At 43.6% G+C, this 17,419-nt stretch overlaps 1 protein-coding gene across 2 annotated transcripts in view; it reads right to left on the reverse strand.

Moving 5' to 3' along the window:
- Positions 1-17,419, reverse strand: part of RIN2 (Ras and Rab interactor 2) — a 147,487-nt gene that overhangs the window by 87,908 nt on the left and 42,160 nt on the right. The window contains exon 2 of one of the 2 annotated variants that reach the window (XM_030196232.1): positions 4,526-5,135. The exons of the other annotated variant lie outside the window; for it this stretch is intronic. The gene's annotated coding sequence lies outside the window, so the exon portion shown is untranslated. The remainder of the gene's footprint in view (positions 1-4,525; positions 5,136-17,419) is intronic. 2 annotated transcript variants of the gene reach the window in all.

A 17,419-nucleotide genomic window follows, 5' to 3' on the forward strand; every position in this document is an offset into this window, starting at 1 on the left:
TTAAGGTGGCTCAGGCTGTCTAGGGGACTGTTCGTAGGTGAGGGGCAGCGTTCTATAAACTCCCTCACAGGGATCCTTTGTGTCTATCCTATTCATTTTGAATGTCATCACCTTTGTTTCTACCACCTCCACCGCATTCCAGGCATCCATCACCCTTATCCATGAAAAAGTATTTTCTAATGTTACTCAAGTTATTTGACAAATCCTTTAATTGCACAGCATGAGTCTTGTACATCTATCTTGTACCACTGACCCAACACGGGCCGTGTTTCAGCACACAGCGCCTGTGTCAGGGGTCATTCAATCTCTGTTGTTTAGTATGAGAAATTCAGCTAAAAGCTGAATGCACAGCAAATGGACTAAGTCCACATGCAATATAGGCAAAACGTTACTGTTTGCTCCATAGAGTAAGAGGGACGCCCTGCTCCCACTGTGTGGAGCAAGCAGGCACATTTTGCCTATATTGCGCATGGACTTATAGAACACGTAGACAAACATGGTTTAATGGGACAGAGTCAGCATGGGCTCAGTGGAGGGAAGTCTTGCCTCACCAATTTGCTTCAAATCTTTGAAGGCGTGAATAAACATATGGTGAGCCAGTTGATGTAGTGTATCTAGACTTTCAGAAAGCTTTTGATAAAGTTCCTTATGAGAGACTCCTGAGAATATTAAAGAGTCATGGGATAGGAGGCAAGGTTCTGGTGTGGATCATTTGGGAAGGGGCTGAGGGAACAAGAGGGAGATGTGCTGAATCCATGGTGAGGAGGGAGAGGGAGGGAAGGAGACAGGTTCTAGACCTGCAGAGGTAGGGGGGTAGAGAGATGCCAAGCTATGGGTGAGGAAACCAGGGAGAGAGGAGGAAGTTGGCAGACCATTGGAGGGGGGGGGGGGTGACAGAGGGGGAGATGGCAGACCATAGGGGAGGGGGAGAGAAAGAGTGAGTAAGAGAAGGGCCCACAGGAGATGCAGGTACACAAACCTTGATGCTGTGCTCCTTCCCAGGTTGTGTAGGCAGTAAACCACACTTAGCAGGCTTTCACTTTTGGTCTGCAGTTTGCCAGAAACACAACCTTGGAAGGTGCATAGCATTGGGATATGTGTAACTACGTCTCCTGGCACCAGGCTGGGTTTCCTGAGTAGGCTCTCCTCTCTGAGCTGCTGACCTGTTGAACACTGAAGTTGCACTTCTTTGAAGGATGTGGAAGGGAGAGAGAGAAGGGACAAGGAGCTGCAGGACCATAAGAGGGAATGGGAGAGAGAGGGGGGTTGCTGGACCATAAGGAGGAAGGGGAGAGAGAGGAGACAGAACTGCTGGACCATAGGGGAGAACAGAAGGGAGAGGGGACAGGGAAGCTGTACCATAGTGGTGGAAGAGAGGACAGGGAGATGCTGGGCTACAGGGATGTAAGAAGAAAGAGGGATGGGAAATACTTGGCATGTTGGAACCATGTGGGAGAGACCATAGGGGTTTCTCAAGGAGATGAGTGGGAGGAGGATGGTAAGTACAGAGGGTAGAATTGTACTGATGGGGAGTGGGTGAAAGAGAAGGGAATAGGAAGCCAAGATGTTGGAGTGAGAGGAGGAGATGGAAAGTTGATAGGTACTGAAAGTAAAGTACAGGTGGAGGACTGAAGAGTAAGAAGGTGAACTTTGAGGGATGAGACAGAAAAGAGAGAAAGAGAAAATATATCACAGACAGATATAGTGAGGGAATAGAAAAAGATAAGAGAAAAGTGGAGAAAGGACAAATGGAGCACACTTGCTGGAAAGAGAGCAGCAGACAGACAGGAAAACAGAAAAGGGGGGTAGGGTGGGACAGTTTCAGTTTCAGCAAAAAATGCATTAGCATTTTTGGCCAAAACTCAAACCCAAAATTGAGTCAGCCTCTAGAATAAAGTATGCCTGCATATTTCGATGCATGGAAGCAGCTATGCAATTTTATTAAAAAAAAGTATTTTCTGCCCATAAAACAGCTTTATACATGGGGGGAAAATTACTCCCTAAACAGGTAATTTTCAAAGGAATTTCTGCAGCTAAAATAGTGTGAGCAATTAGCGGTATATCAAATACTGTTAAATAAAAGAAATAGTTTTATAAAACATTTTTGCACATAAAACACTGTTGCAGGTATGTAAATGGGTTCTTAATTGAATTTAAGACACTTCTATTCCACTCCTTTCACTCAATTAGGTCACAGTTAGTTGTACACATGGTGCAAGCTGGAGCTTACTTTTACAGTAGGTGTGCTCAGGAGAGGAATTAGGGTGAAGCATGGGCGGAATCACTATTTACACACATATTTGATACAATACACATTAACACTTTGTCAGGGCTTTGGCAAGAGGGAGGCCAGTCCCATGGCAGGATGGTCCAGACAAGCAGGAGCAGGTAACAGACAATTCCAGGTCACAGTGGAATAGCAGGCAGTTTAGGAGCAGAAGTCAGGACAGCAAACAGATGACAAGCAGGTAAATCAGCAGGATCCAGGAACAGAAGGCCAAATAAACAGCAGGTAAATAAGTCGGTAACAACAGTGAAAAAGCAGCACTGGATAAAGCCAGACCATCAGATGACATGTTAAACCAGCAAGGGTGTGCTGGGCTGGCTTCCTTATATAGAGTGGAGTGGACCTACCTCTTGCTGGTCTATTGGGATTTCTCTGGGGATGGGGACTGGGTCCACCTTCTACTACTTCCACTCAGAGGCTACAGGGCTGGATCAAGGCAGTCAGTTATTATGGTTCACCTGTCAGCAGTCTCTGAACCACAGAGTACCAGATTCAAACCCTGGCACACCTGATGTAATTACGCCTGCTCTCAGGCAGACATAATATCCATGCCTTTAATCTAGGTGTGATTTATAAAGATGCAATCACTTATGCGTTTTTATAAAATAAGCTTCAAATAGGTGCCTTCTCCATCTTCAAACCTAGGAAATACCCTTTCTGAAATGAAATAGGTGCCAACATTTACATGCTGAGTATGCGTGCAAATGTTTATAATACTGGCATATACGTGCACACATATGAACATGAATGTGAAAATCCACCAAAATGCTATTCTATAAACACAAGCATATCTTACACAGTACATATTTCACAGGTAGTTCGTAAGTCTGGACAGGACTCCTTCTTAAGTGCTTAACTTATAAAATGCTATAAGTTAAACAGTATCTTCAGCAGTTAGGTGTGAGCACGTACATCTGCTATATGGCTGTCCTAAGTGCATATATCAGGTTACCCTAGTATTCTATAAAGGAAAGTAGGTGACTTTTAGCAGAGATTTCTTTGGAGGGGGATAGGCTTAGACTGGGGGGAGAGGCTGGGGGCCCCAAATTTGTTAGTGAGGGGGTCAGGGACCATGAAGGGGGGAGGCGGGTTGTAACTTGGAGATCACCATTTCTTTTTTTTTTAATTTTATATTAATAAGTATTAACAATTTTTCAAGAAACTCTTGATATGCAAAAATAGAAGGAGATAAGCAATACATTTTCAAAGAAAAACAAATGTCCACATATTTTCCCCCACTCATCTTTTTCAAGTCCACAACTATTGGGGAAGACGAGGTATAATTCCATGACATATTTGTTCCACTAATATAAGTTTGGAAAATTAAAGAGATACATTATATTCCATATCAACTATAATTACAGAGTAGATGTAGATAATGCTGCTAGTTGTTGATTGGGAGTAACAACCACCTTCGAGTCTAGAAAGGAGTTCAAATGAGTTGGGTCATAAAAATATATTTAAGTGAATTAATTTTCAACACACATTTACACGGGAAATTAAGCCAAAATAAGCCGCCCATCTGTAAGACGCTAGGGCGAAGCTTTAAAAATAATTGGCGCCTCTTTTGTGTTGTTCTGGCGATATCAGGAAATATTCTAATTTTGTTATTCATAAAGAGTTCATATCTATGACGAAAAAACTGTTTCAGGATCCAATCCCGATAAGGTTCCAGAACAAAAGTCACAATCAAAGTTGCTGGTGTCCCCATTTTGTCTTCTTGAATTATTTGTGTTAAATTCAGTGTATCAAATGAGACCTCCGCTCCTTGTTCAGTTTGAATATTGTCCTTTTGTTTTTCTTTTTTGAATGGTGGTAAATAGTAAATCTTTGAGACAGGCAGAAATGTCTGTTCTGGAATCTTCAAAGTTTCTAACAAATATTTTTTAAAGGTTATCAAAGGAGCCAATGATGATATTTTAGGAAAATTAACCAACCTAAGAGTTTTAGCTCTTAGTTGATTTTCCAAATTTTCAGTCTTAACATGTAGTAGTGCATTTTCTTTAATCAAGTTAATCTGTGTTTGCTGACAGGATTTTAATATCTCAGTATTCAACTGTGTTATTTTCTCAATATTACTTATTCTTGTTTCCAAGTTTACAATTTTTTCCAATGGCAACTTTGAAGCTTGCGTCACCAGTAGCAGTTTCTGGGAGAAAGAGTTTCCTAACCCCATAAGGGCCTCCCATATTGAATCTAAGGTTATAACTGCAAGTCTTACAGGCAAAAAAGACTTACTAGGTGTTGTTAATTCAGCAAGAATTTCCCCGAACGGTTGATAGGTACTTGTTGCATTGGAGTCTGCCAGAACACTGGCTCTTCTCCATTTTCTTCTCTCCAGCACTGATTTCCAGTGCGTCCAAACTTCCAGCCAACACCGCCACAGGAAACACTCCCTGGTCGATGACTCTAGGGGTTTCCTTCCCCTGCTGCAGTTCCAGCGCCGGCATTGTCGGAGGCCTCCGTTCGTCGGGGCTGAATGTGATCTCTGCCTCAAGCTGGGGGAGCAGGACACCTCCCACCGCTCCCTCCAGCAGTGAGGAACCTAGCCCCAGACTTCTTCCTGGCAAAGCAAAGCGGTCCATCGGTCCCGTCGATCTCGCAGGTGTAGCAGGGCTCACACGCTGCTTGCCCCTCCGTTTCGGCATGAAATCAGGTAAAGGGTATCAATTATGGAGGAATTGGGTGAAAAGCTGCCTTACAATGTTCCCTTCAGGACGCCATCTTGTCCTCCCAATCACCCCTCGATGGCTGTTTCTTTTCTCATGAATGGAGTTCAGGTTGGTGGCCCAGAAGAGGTGAGCTCTGCAAGCCAGGTATGGCACACAGGTTGAGGTTTGGGGTCCTCCTGGTGTTAAAATGAATACAGAAGATTTAAATTAATATGAGAATTGTTTGGATATGTCAAAGTGTTGTTTCTTTTAAAAGGTATATGCTGTGAACCCCATTAGAAAAATGCAGTAATGAAACTTCCAAGGAAGATTTTCCATTGGAAATATCAATCATTAAAATTTGGGGAAGGGTAATAACATATTTTAGATGGTAGTTTCTGATGTGATAAAAGAATTGAGGTGGTTATAGTTAGCGCTACTATTTTTACTCCATCCTTAAAAAGTCTGAAAATAATCCAAGTCCACAAGATCAAATGTGGTGTATGGGTTGTCAAACCGGTACAGTATGCAAGTATATAATTAAAGGAAACACTCCATGCCATAATTAATATCTTCAGCAAGAAAGTCATAAATTGATTAAATAACCCATGTGGTTAAATGATCGAATATAGAAGCAAACAGGCTTACACCCAATGTCTTATATGAATGTTGAAAGTCAGGATACTCAAAATACATCTGTGCAATTTAAAAAGGGAAATAACTATGCACACTCAAGACGTTTTACTAGGAACCTCAAGCAGAAACTGTAAATCGAAAAAGCAGCAAATTACTAGTTGGTTAAGAAACAAGTAATGAAGAAAGAAAGGAAAAAGAAACTGATGCAGTACAAAGTTCTCTATCTGCTTCATTTAGATAATATTTCTTCAAACATGAAACAGGAATTAGGTTTTAGATGTTTCCAGTAAGTGTAGAGGGCTCAGTCAAGACACAAAATACACTGGGAGGACCTTTTAATCATAATATAAATGTAAAAGCCTAATAAATGCATTACCTCTAAACTGGCTCTAATCTTTAAATAGCTAGCCACACCCTCACCACATCTCCCATACTCTGCTCTTCCCTTGCTCTGTTCAAAGTCATGAGTGCTCCTCCCATTACCTCATGTACCACATTACCAGAGCGTTTTTTCTAGCGAAAAAGGTGCCGACACTCAAATGCCAGGTCACCCTTCAGGGGTGGGGTGATCACTGAGGAACCCACCCCACAATAGCCAGGCCCCCTGCAACCAGTCACAGAATCTATGACAAGGCAGAATTGGTGTGTAGAGTCTGAGCTCTTTCATTAAAACTTGGGGACCATGGGTCAATTTTAGCAGACAATGGAAAAGGTGCTGGTACTTAGTACCCCCAAGCATCCCCTAAAAAAAGCCCTGCACATTACACTCCATTTTCTACCTTTCTTTTAAAAACTGTTTATTTAAACAAGTACATATCAGGGACGAGATCAATATTGTAATACAGCCATGAAGTGTCTGACACATCGGTGTAGGCCAGCAAAAGTACTGTAAACATAACGAGCTTCACTCTAGCATTCAGTAATTGCAAAGAAATGGACCCCAAATAGTTAAAACTTGAATTCCTCTGTTGAGTCCTGAAAGACAGCTTCTCAACAGCCATAACTTCTCACACCTGAGCATACCAGGAATTTAATACAAAATACCTTTCCACATGCAAGTTATTGTGAATCTGGCAGGTAATAGCTGCAGTGGCGTTCCTAGGGTGGCTGACTCCCGGGGCGGATCGCCGATGCGCCCCCCCCTCCCGGTGCAGCGCGACCCCCCCCCCCCGGCGAAACAACGGACACCTCCCCGGTGCATCTTTACCTGCTGGGGGGGAGGGTGCCGCGCATCTGTCGGCAACGCTCGTTCCCTGCTCCCTCTGCCCCGGAACGGGTTGCTTCCTGTTCCTGGGCAGAGGGAACAGGGAACGAGCATTGCCGACAGACACGCGGCACCCCCCCCCCCAGCGGCGAAACGACGGACACGACCTCTGCATCTTTACCTGCTGGGGGGGCTGCCGCGCATTTGTCGGCTTCGCTCGTTCCCTGCTCTCTCTGCCCCGGAACAGGAAGTAACCCGTTCCGGGGCAGAGGGAGCAGGGAACAAGCGTTGCTGACAGACGCGCAACACCCCCCAGCGGCGTGCACACGGGGCAGACCGCCCCCCCCCCCTTGGTACGCCACTGAATAGCTGTCCAAATAACTACAGTGCCCAGGCAGAGCCTGCCCCGCCCAGCTTCCCAACAAGCAGATTTGTAAGGGATAGTTAATCAATAGAAATAAAACAAAATAAAACATGGAAAAGAAAATAAGATGATACCTTTTTTATTGGACATAACTTAATACATTTCTTGATTAGCTTTCGAAGGTTGCCATTCTTCGTCCATAAGTACATAAGTACCGCAATACTGGGAAAAGACCAAGGGTCCATCAAGCCCAGCATCCTGTCTCCGACAGTGGCCAATCCAGGCTTCAAGAACCCGGCAACCCCCCCCCCAAAAAAAAAAAAAAAAAAAAAATTAATAATCTTCAATGGACTTTTCCCTCAGGAATCTGTCCAAACTCCCCTTAAATTCCGTAAGGTCAGCTGCTGTCACTACATTCTCTGGCAACGAGTTCCAGAGTCTAACTACACGCTGAGTAAAGAAAACTTTCTCCTATTTGTTTTTAAATCTACCATATTCTAGCTTCATCTTGTGTCCCCTGGTTTTGTTGTTGTTTGAAAGTCTAAACAAACGCTTCACATCTGTCCTCTCTATTCCACTCATTATCTTGTAGACTTCTATCATATCACCCCTCAGCCACCTTTTCTCCAAGCTAAAGAGCCCTAACCTTCTCAGCCTTTCCTCATAGGGAAATCGTTCCATTCCCTTTATCATTCTCGTTGCCCTTCTCTGCACCTTTTCTAATTCCTTTATATCTTTTTTGAGATGGGGCAACCAGAATTGGACACAATACTCGAGGTGCGGTTGCAGCATGGAGCGATACAACGTCCATGTTTTATTTTGTTTTATTTCTATTGATTACCTTTAAAAGTGGACTAACACAGCTACCACACCTCTCTACTAAGGGATAGTTGAAATGGAAAGATAAGGACTGAAGAAATTCCTGAATCTATTTGCCTCCAAAAAACAGCTACATGGCAGCAAGCCTACTACGTACATTAAAAAGTGCCCATCTTCCCATAACTCCTCTAATGTAATGGAGACCTGGCCACATCGAACTTTGTGAAAGGAGTGCAACTCTTCTTAGCCAGAAGGAGATTGTGTGCCACCCATCATAACCTTATCTAATCAAGTCCATCCACATTCAGTCCTAAACCATTGTTCCAGACTGTTACTGAGGTCAGTGGTGTTTCAGTCCCGTGTCCCATCCCATCATATTCCTATTCAACCAGAAAATCCCTCCTGATTAACTGTGATCCTAAGCACAAAGTCACACTCGCTGGGTTTCCTTGGAGGTAAGGTGAGATAGGTTCACCCCTCTCTACCCTGAGCCTCTATGACCTAGCAAACCTGGAAATATGCATACCACAAAGAACTGAGGTGATTAAAAAAAATAAAATCAACAGTTGTGGGGGAGGAAGTGACATCACCATTTGGTATGATCGCATAGGAGAAGAGCTCCGGGCAATTCCTTCAATAATAGCTTGTAATTACATACTCATGGACCTCGCCGATGGGAAAAACTTGCTATCTGGCTTGCAATTCAGCGAGGTGCATCTCTGGGCATGAGTGTATGCCATAAAGTGTATGCCATCTGTTCAGGCAAGCCTACCCAAACGATCCAGATTAATTCCCACAAACCCATCTATTCATCACATATCCAGGAGACAATGACCTAGACTACATCTCCCGCCACATTTTCCCCTGCTTATCCCTTGCTCTATCCCCTTTCGCCTCATCGAACTCTCTCCAAATGCTCACCTACCCTTACTCACACCTCTCCTACTCCCTTCACTCTTGCCCATCCCCCTCCACCTCATCTACCCCTCCAATTGCTCACTTACCCTTGCTCATACTTCTCCTACTCCCCTCATCCCTGCATTTCTTCATTCTTATTTCTTTTATTACTCCGATAATACTCAACTTATTTCTCTCCACCAATACTTTGTAATCCCAATTACTATGTAAGCCGCATTGAACCTGCTTTGAGTGGGAAAGCGCGGGGTACAAATGTAATAAATAAATAAATAAATAAGTAAATAAATAAATAAATAAAGCAGTGGCTCTATCTGGCTTTGCTTATCCTAGACCGGTAAAGCCTGGTGCCACGAGGCTCAAACTAGAACACAAGGTGGTGCCATCACTCTTGCAACCGGACAGCTCGCAATCTCCCAAATTGTTCCAGGGTGGGGACGACTCAGGCAGTGCCACCTACACGTCTGGTGAGCCTTTACAAGAGATTAGAGATTGGCTTAGGGAGATCAAGTCAGATATCAAGGAAGTCCAGGAGGAACTAGCAACGCTGGGAGCAGACCTGCGCTCGGAAATCACAGACCTAGGGTACCACATGGAGGAGCATACTGAAGCTCTCACAGGTGCAGAAGCCCAGTTGCAAGACCTGTGGATGTTCAATATTTCCTTGATGGACAAGCTTGAGGATTTAGAAAATAGAAGCCGGCGCTATAATTTATGCTTCAGAGGGGTACCAGCAACAAAATTTTGAGTTTGGTAATAAAGTCAGCTGCCTCCCTGCCCTCAAATTACAGAAGGCGGCAGGACAGTCCCAGATTGGCTCTAATCCTGGATAACTGGGGTGGGCTTCATACTTCTGCAGAGGGCATGCGGGGTGCAGTTATCACTTTTTACGAAGGGCTCTACACTCCAGACTTTTCCCCCGCACAGTGAGATATGCAAACTTATCTAGCCCCTCTTGATCTTCCTCACATATCACCTACAGATGCTGAGGCCCTGTCACATCCTGTAGTATTAGAGGAAGTACAATGGGCTATTAGGAACTTGCTGACTGGTAAGGCCCCACGACCTAATGGCTTTTCTAATAAATACTATAAATGCTTTGGGACACATCTAGCACCGATACTTCTTCCCCTGACGGCCAACTGCTTCCTTCCTCCCCCATGATCACCTTCCCACCAGATACCGTACTCCTCATCCATACACGTTTGCATTCAAAACACACAAAGTCAACATCCCCATACCCTCCTCCCCCCTACAAATCTACTCTCACTACTCTGTTTTTACCCCTTAATACTTCTCATACACACGCCTCTCACACCCAGCACATCCTCAATACACATCTTTCACAGAAGAACAACCACATAGTTGTCAGTCCTCCAGATGAACCAGCAAGAGTTCAGTAATAAGGAAATCTGTTATTCAAGTCATGTCTCTGCTGCAGAAGCACTGGGTTTTTGCACGGACTTCTTAGAGGATGCGGACACCCTCTGCCATCTTTGGAGCCTGGCTCGCGTTGAAGGGGCCATCATGCTTCGCGAAGCAGCTGTCGTTACCAGGCCTGCTGCGTGCAGTAATTCCCAGGCACTCGCCAGTGACTGAACTCTATGTTTTGTACCCTTCAGTGCAAATTGCAATGAAAACGGAAACCCCCAGTGGTAAGCAATCTGCTTCTTATTTAATATATCCAGCGCCGGTTTCATAAGTCTCCTCTGCTGCAGCGTATATTGACAAAAAGGTCCTGGTACACTGCGACCTTAGATCCACTGTATTCCAAATCTGGCACATTTCATGCTCGGGTGAGTGCAAGCTCTTTCTCTGCAAATTTACAAAAGTACACGACTATATCCTGCAGCTTGTTGTCTGTGCGGCAACCCAAAGACCGAGGTGCTCTTTCTAGTTCCACCGGGGTTGCTCCCGCTTCCGTTCCCAACAAGGTTGCACATAGAGAGCGAACAATCACCTGCACTTCTTCAGTCGGGCCTCCTTCCAGAACCCCTCTAAACCGAAGGTTATTCTAGCGGCCTCTGTTTTCCCAAGTCATCCATTTTGTATGCTATCTCTGCACACTTCTTTTCCAACTCAAGCATGTTAGTAGTGTGAGACTGAAGCATCTCTGCTTGTTCTTCTAGTTTCAGTTCTATGTCCTCAACCCTTCCCCCCAACTCACGGAGGTCAGAGCTTAACGCCACCATACTGTCTAGAATTTCCTCCTTAGAAGTTTTAATCTCTTCCTGAATTCTGATCATAACTTTTCGCAGCTCAGTACAGATTCCCTTCTTTGATGGTGGTATTCGCGTTTCTGCCAGGGATAACGCCGAATCTGGGTCGGACTGTGACAAGCCCGCTGGCCACACATGGCGACTCACCGCCCTGCTCCCCGGTCATCCTGCCGAGCGTTCTAGGTCTTTTTTCTGCGCAGAGGTGGACTTGCTCATTATCACACGTGTATTGTATGCCCTTCAGAACCTGTTCCCACAATTTACTGGTTATCGATGGCATTGGATTCTCAAATAGTTGTGGCAGAGGCTCAGGAGCTAAGCAACTAGGCTTCCATTTCGTGTGATGACGTCACTTCCTCTGCCACCGATACTTCTTAGGTTGCTGAATTTCATAGGGGGGGGGGGGGGCTTGCCAGATTCGTGGCAGTTTGCTGCTATTACAGTGCTTCGAAAGCCCAGCAAAGACCTGTTATAGACTCATCTCTCTATTAAACACCGATTACATTTTGACAAAAATTCTTACATAACGTTTACAGCGTATTCTCCTTCAGCTGATTCATGCTGACCCATCTGGTTTTATTGTGGGGAAACAGACTTATGACAATGTGCATAGAGCTAATCATATCATACAGCAGGCTACCCAGGCTCAGGTTCCCCTGCTCTTGTTATCCTTAGATGCCGAGAAGGCATTTGATTGGGTGCACTGGCCTTTCATGCCTATTTTCTTGGATACACTGGGATTTGTAGGCCACATTGTTACATCAGATGTATGCTCAGCCCAAGGTCTGCATAAAAATTAATGGCACCTATACAAAGTCTTTTCATCTGCATAGGGGAACAAGATAAGGCTATGTACTCTCATCATTGTTATTCGCCCTTGTGATTCAGCCGTTAGCGCAGGCTATTAGACAATGATCTAATTAACTGGTCTTGTGTGGGGCAGGGAACACTACAAATTACAAGTTTTTGCTGATGATGTGTTACTTACCTTTACGAATCCAGCTACTTACTTACTGGGGTTGGAGGAGAAGCTTTTGCGAAACAGGGGTCCCTTTTGGTTTTAAAATAAATATGACGAAATCTGAAATTTTGGATAACACCCTGACAGCAGAGGAGGCACATTCTCTGCAGTGCCAATTTCCATATCGCTGGGCTTGGAGGATAGAGGATCTTTATAAAGAGAGTCTTTATAAACAGAATCTCCCCCTCAAGATGGAGGAGCAAGATAGAAGACCTTTACAGGGATTTAGATAGATGGGAGGGTCTTAATATCTCCTGGGTGGGATGGATCAGTTCAGTCAAGATGATGTGTTGCCGAAACTGTTATACCTATTTATGGCCTTGCCCCTCCCGATACCAAAAACTTTTTGCCTGGCTGAAAAGTGTTTAGCTAAATTTGGCATTTCGTCCTCCTTAGGTTAGGGCTAAGGCCTTGCAACATCCTATAAAACAGGGTGGAATGGCTGTGCCTATCTTTTTTCTTTATTATCAAACAGCACGATATGGTCAGACCACCATAAAGCAAATGTCTCGCTCTACTGGCGAAAAACACACATAAACACAATCAACAAACATGAGCGAACAACATACACCACGAGAGGAAAAATAGACCCCATAACATTCTGGCAACAGATCTACCAGAACGAATGGTCAACAAATGCTGACACCATCCAATTCCTCCAAGAATGGGACGAATTATGTACAACAACATTAGACAAAATCGCCCCAATCCAAACCAGAACATCACACAGGAAAAAACCAAACCCATGGTTCACCGAAGAGCTGAAAAAACTTGAAACACAAGTTAGGAAACTAGAACGTGCATGGAACAAAAAGAGAGATGAACATACACTAAATGCCTGGAAACTACTTCGGAGGAAATACAAATATACCATAAAACAGACTAAAAGACTACATTACAAAACAATAATAGGACCAAATTACAAAGACACACAAACTCTTCGACCTTGTGAACAAACTATTAGATACCACACCAGTTACAAACAACAGCAAAGACATACCAGATGTTGACAACCTTGCGAAATACTTCAAGGAGAAAATTATACAACTACGACTTAAAATACCTGCCAGCCCTATTGAATACGCCACACTTCTAGACTGTCTAAACCCAGAAGACGGAATATACCCAGCAGACAAAACTTGGACCGAATTTGAACTAATATCAGAAGACCTCATCTCTGAAACACTTAAAAGATTTGCCAAATCCCACTGCAAACTAGACATATGCCCAAACAACCTCATGAACTCAGCTCCTCAACAATTCAAAATAGACATAACGAACCACGTAAACTTCATGCTACAAAACGGACTTTTCCCTAAAGAAAAAGGAAAAATTTTACTCACCCCAATACCCAAAGATACAAAGAAAAGCGCAAGCAAAATAACCAATTACAGACCAGTAGCATCCATACCACTAATAACCAAAATAACCGAAGGAATGGTAACTAAACAACTCACAAACTATCTAAACAAACACTCAATACTGCATGATGCCCAATCAGGATTCCGATCGAACCACAGCACAGAAACAGTATTAATTACCCTCATGACTAACTTTAAACAAATGATTGCAACCAGCAACAGTATACTCCTTCTAAAATTTGATATGTCAAGTGCCTTCGACATGGTTGACCACGAAATCCTATTACACATACTCGAATATTTTGGCATTGGAGGAAATGTCCTAAACTGGTTCAAGGGGTTCCTAACCCAGCGGTCATATCAAGTCACATCGAACTCAACAATGTCTGCTGCTTGGACACCTGAATGTGGAGTACCACAAGGATCACCCCTCTCACCAACCATTTTCAACCTAATGATGACCCCCTTGGCAAAACTCCTATCAAACCACAACCTCAACCCATATATATACGCCGATGATGTAACAATATACATCCCTTTCAAACAAGACATTAAAGAAATCTTCAATGAAATCAACCAAAGTCTACACATCATGAACACATGGGCAGATGCATTTCGCTTGAAACTAAATGCAGAAAAAACTCAATGCCTGATACTCACTTCCCAGTACAACACGAATGAATTCACCGCTATAAACACACCTAAACTAAACCTTCCAATCTCAGAAACGTTAAAAATCCTTGGAGTCACTATCGACCGCCACCTAACACTCGAAACTCATGCAAACAACACAACCAAAAAGATGTTCTACTGCATGTGGAAACTGCAAAGAATAAGACCATTCTTCCCAAGATCCGTCTTTCACAGCCTAGTGCAATCCCTCGTACTCAGCCATCTGGACTACTACAATTCACTATACGCAGGTTGCAAAGAGCATATACTGAGGAAACTTCAAACAACCCAGAATACAGCAGCCAGACTCATCTTCGGAAAACCAAAATATGAAAGTGCAAAACCCTTACGAGAGAAGCTACACTGGCTCCCACTCAAGGAATGCATCACTTTTAAAGTATGCACATTAGTCCACAAAATCATTCACAGCGAAGCCCCAGCCTACATGTCTGATTTAATAGACTTACCACCCAGAAACGCTAAAAGATCATCCCAAACTTTCCTCAACCTCCACTTCCCTAATTGCAAGGGCTTGAAATACAAGGGGCTGCACGCATCAACCTTTTCTTACATGAGCACGCAGTTCTGGAACACACTACCACGTAACCTGAAAACGATCTACAAACAAACCATCTTCCGCAAACTAATGAAGACCCATCTTTTTGAGAAAATTTACGGAAAGAACCAAAACACATAAAGCCCACACTCATTGTTCAGTTATGCATCAATACAGCCACTCCTGAATTCTCATCCCCCGGAATCTTACCACACTCATACCTTTACTCACAGAAAATGTATACCAAGTGTTTTCCTGTTACCATATATTGCCCCTTTTTGTCTCCCTTGTTTCCTTCCAATGTTTCAGTGCTTTTTCCATGACTATACTCCTTATCGATACTTTAACTTTGACTCAAAAAACTCATCACAATGTAATCCATAACCAAGTTGTAACAAATTGTATTTCATGACTCATAATGTATTGTAAGCCACACTGAGCCCGCAAAGAGGTAGGAAAATGTGGGATACAAATGCAATAAATAAATAAATAAATATTTTAACGGAGTGGCTTTCCCGCTCTTCAAAGGTGTGGGTGTAAATGGAACAGTGTTGGAAGGGCTCCCTGCTGCTATGGGTCATTACTTGGCTTTCATTTTCTTTTCTTTTTTTTAATTCCTTTTCAACAATACATCAGAACAAGCTTGAATTAGGATAAAGAGCCAATTAAAGTAATATCATAACAAAACATAACTCCAAAAGGGAAAAATTCCTAACAAAATTAGCTCTATATAGTCCACTAATGAGAGGGGGCAATAATCCCACTATCTGAAGAAGAGGAAAAAACAGGAAACAATATCATATAATTAAATTATAGCAACTGAACAAATCCTTGTATCATAAACGGAGCAGGGAGTCAAAGGTGTCTCAAGTTCCATCTGTAACAGTCAGTGACGTAGCCACGAGGGGGCCCCCGGTTTGGCTGTTTCTCCAACGCGCTGCTCTCCTTACATTGCCCGTCCTGCTTCCCCCTCATCACATGAATGTTCGGTTTTAGTGAAACTGAGCATGCCTGACACTGCCTTAAAATCATCTCCGCTCCAGTCTCTGCCTGGGCAGTGGCAGCAGCACTCAGACTGCTTGCAGTCTGCACTGGGATTTTCTCTTTGAACTGTCATGCCCCTTCTGACGCAACTTCCTTTTTTGTCAGAAACCGAAGTATTTGATTTCTTTTACTAGGACAGGATATTCCTTTGACGTTCAGGGAGACACAAGTTTAGAAGCGATTTAGAAACTTTAGAAGAAACTGCTACCCTCTTCCCAGCAAAGCTCTGCCCCAGAGTCAAACACACGCAGGACCGTCCCAAGCCAGAAATGCACCCCATGCGACACGCCCCCTACAGCCCTTATCCTGCCCACTGCATCGCAGTCAAGCAGGGAAGGCAATGGATAGGACAAACTTTTGGAGCCCATGCCTCCCTTGTGCCCTGTACAGCCACACTGCCTGTGCATAGCTTGCTACAGCTATGAACACATGTAAACCTTGTACACAACATCTATAATAAAGGCAGAAAGAACCAACTTCATTTCTGTAAACCAAAAATCCCATTCAAGGCACTTAATTAACTTTTTAATGTCCAAACTCTCCCCCCAAAAAAACTCCCACACCCATCTCATTTCAACCACACCCCTTAAACAGAACGTTCTTCTCAGCAAGATCATATGGCATACACGCAACACACCAGGAGACAGAATAGAAACTGGAGAGATCAACTTCTGAATGTAAGATCCTTTGAGATCCAGAGGACTCCCCAAACTCTAACCAGATACCTCATATCCTTTTTACCCTCTCCAAATACTGCGCACTTACCTGGGGTAGGCTTGAGTTGGAAGAATAAACATTTTAGCTGCTACATCTAGGACAGGACTCCCTTTGGCAGAAGCCTCTTGCTGCAAAAGGTCATAGCCTTTATAATTCTTCTAGTCTTTGGGGTAGAGAGAGAAATTGTTATCAGCTCAGTGAGTTTCTTTCCTGAATTTTGGACTTGTCATCATTTCTCCTGGCTGGAGATTCCATCAGCAAGTTTGGTGGTGCGGCATAGCCCCACCCAGTTTGCAACATTGACATCATTTGAGACGCCATCACCTTTGAGGTGTGATGAAGGGGAATGGTGGGCATCTCTTTGGATGCTTTAGGAGGATTTTCTATTTTAAAATTTGTAAGATTTGTTATTTGTCTTTAAGACAGGCTGTTGGTTTCTTAGCATGGAAAAAGAATTTGTGATTTAGAGTATATATACTTAGGGGGAAGGGGGGTTCTTTGGGCTTTGCTTTTAGGAGGGGCATATTGGATAGCGTGTAATTTAGACATGTTTAAACCAGATTGTTCTACATCGATTCCCCTTCAAATTGGGAAGATGTCTGTATACTCAGCTTTGGCCAAGATCTTGTTTACAAAATCTAACTGATTGTACTTTAGAACAGCAAATTTCTATAGCTCAAAGCTGTGGTAGATATCAACCTTCTTCTCCTCAGTTTAGAAAGAAATCTAATGTTACAAGATCTTTAATCAGCCTCCTGTGAGCCCATGCCACCTCAGTGCATTGCAGCTGTAGTTGTCGCTTGCTGCCACTCATCTAGGAGACCACACGTACCACCAGACACAGTGAGCCAAGCCCAAAGAGGAACTGGCAAAGAAACTTGCAATTGGGGAGTTCTGTTCAGTTGAATTAACTCAGGCAGGCAGCAGCAGCGCCAGGGCCGGGCTCCTGAGTA

This window comes from Microcaecilia unicolor, chromosome 3 (genome assembly GCF_901765095.1).
Source record: "Microcaecilia unicolor chromosome 3, aMicUni1.1, whole genome shotgun sequence".
Classification (NCBI taxonomy): domain Eukaryota; kingdom Metazoa; phylum Chordata; class Amphibia; order Gymnophiona; family Siphonopidae; genus Microcaecilia; species Microcaecilia unicolor.